Genomic DNA, 5,871 nt, shown 5'->3' with positions numbered 1-5,871 from the left:
TGGTGATCAGGGATGGAGAAGGAAAGAACACAGTACATAGAACCATTTTCATGGTGGTATTTTTTTTAGCTCATTGTACTAACAGCGGTCCCCAGGGGGTTACATGGCCCCTCGTGCACCCCCTACCCCCGTTTGGGAACCAGTCAACGTGGGGCCCATAGAGCGTGCAGCATGTCAGATGTCCCTCAATTAATCCACCATTAGGTGCCTGAGATCCGCGACCCACCACGACTTACTGCCTGCCTCCTGGAACCATATGTGAAGCTCAAATCTAATTATTCTCTCCTTTCCCTTCCTCTGAGCAGGAGAGAGGATCCAATGTCAATCCACAGACTTGTAGCTGTGGGTTTGCTGCGATTTCTCCCCTCTCTCTATCTCCCTCCTCCTTTCTCTCCCTCTCTAACCCCACCTCTCCTTCCACTCCCTCCTCTTTCTACCTCTCTCTCTCCTCCTTTCTCTCTCACACACACACATCACACCACTCGCACACTCTCTCAGTCTCTCCTCTCTCTGTCACTCTCTCTCCCATCCCTCTCTCTTTCCCATCTCTCTCTCTCTCTCTCTCTCTCTGTCTCTCTCTGCCTCTCGCTCTCTAGCTGTAAGTTCATTCACTGTGGCGAGCAACAACTGTGCAAAGAGGAGGTTTGATCCTGTTGTTGAGCATCGTCCCTCCCTGAGATGCTGCTGCTGCTGATGCTGCTGCTACTGCAGCCTCATCCACCTGCACAACCCCATGGCTGGCTGGCTGGCTGGCTGGCTGGCTGGCTGACACGTTAGGCACTACTGCTACACGCTGGGACTGCGAGGGGGCTGCCTGCGCATGGGGAACACCTGCCTGTGAACAAACGCTGCTGATCGACGCGCAGGCTGCTAACCCCATTGCAATCCGCCGCTCTCCACTGTGGACAACACAAAAACAAGGTGATACACCTTACAATCACGGCATGTCTTCTCTGAGGCAGGGGATCAGACACCAGCCTGGCTAGTAGCTCTGTGGAAGGCTGTGCCTGGACCAACACTCACAGGGTAAGAGCTTCAACACAAGTGGATATGCCACAATTCCCTCTTCTTCTTTTTTCATCCCAAAAAGAAGTAAAAATTGTGATCAATTTTTATTTTCTTGTTTTTTTTGTTGGTGCAGACATGTTTTTTTCTCTCTGCTGTATACTGACCAACAGTGTACAACATTTATGTACATACAAAAGGAGTTTGGTGTTCATTTTTCTTGGTGTTTGTTTTTTGTGTGCTTTGTCGTCCCGTTGTGTGTATTGGTGTGTTTGACTGTCTGGTGGCTTTCTTTTTTTCATTGGATTCGTCTCGTGTGGTGTGAGGTATTACCATATTCATGGGACTCCCGCAATTAAATTGCAATCAGAAAAAGGGTCCAGCAAGTAAGGGGGGTTTCATCTGGCGGAGGCACGAGGCAAGAGCCTCTCAGACCGAAGAGGACGAGGAGGAGGGAGGTGTGGAGGAGTGAGGAAGAGAATACAGATTCATCCAGAGATACTCCGGCCGACCACAGCAGAAAAAATTATCTGCACAGATTCTCACTCTTCTTCTCCCTCTGTTCTCCTACTCATCTTTTCATCTCTGCCTGCAACGTATGGTGGTCTAAGTACAGTGGTATACATCTGTGAGTATTGAAATAAATCAGCTCAAAAATGTGATTCAAGCCAAAGATACCTAGTAGAACTTTGAATAATGTGTGAAAAAAGCACAGAATATCCATATGTTAGTGAAAATGTATCTTAGAACTATTCTTTGATGAGCATCATTTCTACGTAAAGAAACTCTTGGTTCGAGTGAATCAATGATTCTGGTAAGTTTATTCTGTGTATATTTAAGATGGGTGGAAACACCCATAGGGTTGGAGGGTGGATTGATGGGGGTGGATGGATGGGGTTATCCACCCGGATATGGGCTTGTGTGTGGGGGAGGGTGGGGTACAAAGGCTAGTGTGTGGGGGGTATGTCCCAGCTCTCAACAGCACACGGGGGTGGGGGAAGGTCTTTCAGGCTGCTTTAGAGACCAGAGAGAAGTGGTCCAGCCTAAGAGGTGAGAGGGGATGTTGGAGAGCTGCTATTGTTGTGCCCCGTGCCTCAGCTTCCTAGTCTAACTGCTGGGTAGAAGAGAGAACGAGAGACACTGAAGGATAAGCACCTCTTTTTTTTGTTCTGTCATTTATTCTTTCTTTCATTCTTTCTTTCTCTGTCTGTTTGTCTCCATCACCCTGTTTTCCTCAGTGTGGGGGCGAAATTGTGGTTTAGGTAAGCTGAACAAATTGCTGCATGGTTTTCACTGTGTCATCCTGTTAGTTTTGACCAGGATTTATTTTGTCTTGGAATAGTAGCTATAGCTATAGGGTGATTTAGCTAAGTACTGTAGAGTGATTTCCCAATTTCAGTTTAAAAAAAATCTTTTTAGGGCGTTTTCTTTCAGGTCCAACCAAGAGTGGATTGTAATGATCTATTTTTTTTAAATCTTCAAATTGGTTGCTTTGATTATTTCAGTGGTTAACTATCTAAATGCTTTCCTTTTTCCATCGTTAGTTCTGGTATGAATTTCATCCTGGCAGTCATGCATAATGTAATTGTCAGACATACACATTTTTTTAAGGCTTGAACGGTGAAGTCGGGAATGACAGTTTCTTAATTTATATCTGGAGGTTGTGGAGATGCAGATGAAGTCTTTTTCTTTTACAAAACGATTAATGAAGTAATTGTAGATCTTGAATCAATTATTATTTTTATTTTTTTACATCGAATCAATGGAATGATTTTGGATAGGCTTAGTTGGAGCCTGCTATTTGCATTCATGTGAGCAAATCAATTAGAGTCGGTTGGAATGAAATTGCTTTGACTTATCATACATTATTTATGTCTTCATAGCGGCATTTAATTATTACTTTAATTTGGAAAATTATCTTCAAAAATTCAGGGCCTTTGGTGAATTAACATTTCACAATAACACACCTCACATTTTATATCAACAACACATTTCAAAATGTATTTTATTCAGAATAATTTAAAGAACAATATTATTTCGATTCTGGCAAATTTGTGCAGATTACATTTTCCATTACAAAGATTTAATTTAATTTATTATATTAAATATAGGAATAGTAGGTGTATGTTTTGGAATAAAATCTCAAGCGACCCCTGTTGTCTCTGTTAGTCTGACATTCAGGACAAAATAATCTTCAAATAGTCCATGTTTTATACCTGCCTCCTGGCATTCTCTCGGTTTGTTTGATTTGACCAGATTCTTTAGGGGGAGGGGGTTGGGTTGACCGTGGGATGTTAATGGAATGTGCTAGGCTATGGTATTATGGATGGTTTAAAAGGCCATGGGTGGTTGTGGTTGTGACCCTTAACCTCTACATCTCTGTGTTTCCAGGAGGTTTCATTATGTGTGGATATGCTGGTGTGGGGTGAGAGCGAAAGAGAGAGAGAGAGCAGGACAGGGCTAAAATGGGCATCTCTTCCTCCTTATGGATCGCTCCTGGAGGACAGGACCACCAGGACTTCCAAGGAGGGCAGGGCTTCAGACCACCTCTGGCCCAGGTAAGAGCATGCTGAAGGGGCAAGCGTCCCCACACACCACCCCTTTACCTCTCCTGTCTTATGGAGCTCCATTTATTTGACCACTGGCGTGTGTGAGAGAGAGAGATGCAGACCCTTGGAAGAGAAGATAGTTTACACCACTTTGTTCTTTTGGCTTTGGATTGAAAAATGCACTGTTGTTAATTTCTATTTGCAGAAAAACCTTTGAAGGGGCCTTGTGTTGTGCTTCAAGGCGTCTTCAATCAATTATGTTGATACAGCGTCTTTCTCTGTGTTGCTTGCCATTGGGATCGACTGAGGAATTTGATGATGCGGTCACGCTTGCTTGCGATTCCCATTATTGCCTCTCTGTGTTTAAGATTCTCTTCGGTGACGGGTATTCTTGGGTGTATAATACGGATCACGTTGTTATTGCTTAAGAATACGCGTAGTCGAGGAGAGTCCTCTTCTTCTTCTTCGTCTGTCTTCGTCTGCAGCTGAGGACTATTGATCAGATCGAAGCAGCTCAAAGTACCCCCTTACCTGTTTCCTTTTAATACTGAGGAGTTGGCACACTGAAACACAAACCGTAGAGACTGACTGACATCCAGGCCCATTTATCAAGCAAGGAGACAGAGCACTGCCGGCTGCCTATCTGTTTCAGTGATGATTGTGCTGTCCAGTCTTGAGATAGTGTCGACCAACCACTCTCGTCTGCAGTTTTTTTTTTTAACCGCCCCCCCTCCCCACCCTTTTTCATAATTTTTATACTGTGTTGTTGTCGTTTTGTCACAGATGTTTCAGATGTCACATGTTTATTTGACCATTATCATGTCCAGTATATGAAAGTGTATTTGCATATATTCATGCTGCATTATGTATTTGTGTTGTGTGGTAGATATGCTACAGTGAGTGTGTATTTCATAGGCTTCTGATACAACCGGATAGTGTTGTTGTGCAGTTATAGCAGAGGTTAGACTGCATGGCCCTGGTCCTCTCTCATGCAAATCTCTCGAGTCTATTCATTATCAGTTGTCCAGACCAAGCACTCTTTTCCTCCTTCTCCTTTTTTTATGCAAATTGATTTTGAAATGACATTTATCGCATTGGGTTTTCCACACGAAAGAGCTGCCACACCGGAGCCCAGACAACAAAATGTCCACCGCTCTAGCGAGAGCTCAATTTATGCATTGGAGGAGAGTGGGTCTCGATAACAATTACCACAGGCTCAAATAGACCATAACCGGGTTTTCCATGTTATCATATGTATGTTATATGCCATGAATATGTATCAGTCAGTCCCCCTGGTCGGATGCAGGGTGCATTCTGAACCCTAACACCCATGTAAAATCCATTCAAACACCATTATAGAAACTACTTAACTTATAGAGCCTCACTCAAGATTCCCCTCCAGAATTTTTTTTAATGTCTATTAAATGTCATAAAAAACTAAATGTATGGTATTTAATATTCAAAAGGTTTTCGTTTTTTTTATTTTTTACAAGCATTCGTTGTCTTTTAAGAATAATGAAAAAATCAACAGCTAAACAACTGGTCTTGATTACTATCATACAAATTAATTAAACTAGCTGTACTAATACCATTTCAGATATTTAAATGAACACAATTATATGTTAACTGCTTGGCTCGCTTGATAAGAAAGAAACACCAGAAGCTTGGTTGACCCCATATTTCACCACAATGGAAACTACATATCTGATAAAGATCATATCAGAATGTACTTTGGATATCACCTTCTGTATTAGATCTAAATTCTTTCTGAGGGGGGCTTCAATGAATCTCTGTATTTTCTGTTTTGAAACAAACCAGGCCCTTGCTGCTGAACCATTCTTTACCTAACCATGTGGTGCGGTCCTGATCAATTCAGCTGCTGAACCATTCTTTACCTAACCATGATCACGTGGTGTGGTCCTGATCAATTCAGCTGCTGAACCATTCTTTACCTAACCATGATCACGTGGTGTGGTCCTGATCAATTCAGCTGCTGAACCATTCTTTACCTAACCATGATCACGTGGTGTGGTCCTGATCAATTCAGCTGCTGAACCATTCTTTACCTAACCATGATCACGTGGTGTGGTCCTGATCAATTCAGCTGCTGAACCATTCTTTACCTAACCATGATCACGTGGTGTGGTCCTAATCAATTCAGCTGCTGAACCATTCGTTGCCTATGCCTGCTTTTTGGATTTTCTCTTGTCACGTTTACATTACATTACTAGTAGACAATGTCAATTATCCTGATAGACAGTAAGAATGTCAAAGCCAACAGTCAAATGTATAGATTCAGTGAATTGAGCATGACATT

General features: G+C 42.7%; 1 long non-coding RNA gene across 1 annotated transcript; it reads left to right on the top strand.

Moving 5' to 3' along the window:
• Positions 1-553: 553 nt before the first annotated feature.
• On the top strand, positions 554-5,325 carry LOC112215545. Its single transcript, XR_002948240.2, has 3 exons — positions 554-1,026; positions 3,397-3,563; positions 3,760-5,325. It is a non-coding gene; the product is annotated as an uncharacterized LOC112215545 (long non-coding RNA).
• Positions 5,326-5,871: the final 546 nt, after the last annotated feature.

Source organism: Oncorhynchus tshawytscha, linkage group LG16, assembly GCF_018296145.1.
Source record: "Oncorhynchus tshawytscha isolate Ot180627B linkage group LG16, Otsh_v2.0, whole genome shotgun sequence".
Lineage (NCBI taxonomy): Eukaryota > Metazoa > Chordata > Actinopteri > Salmoniformes > Salmonidae > Oncorhynchus > Oncorhynchus tshawytscha.
Note: the sequence above shows the minus strand (reverse complement) of the source record. Positions and strands in the feature narration are given on the sequence as shown.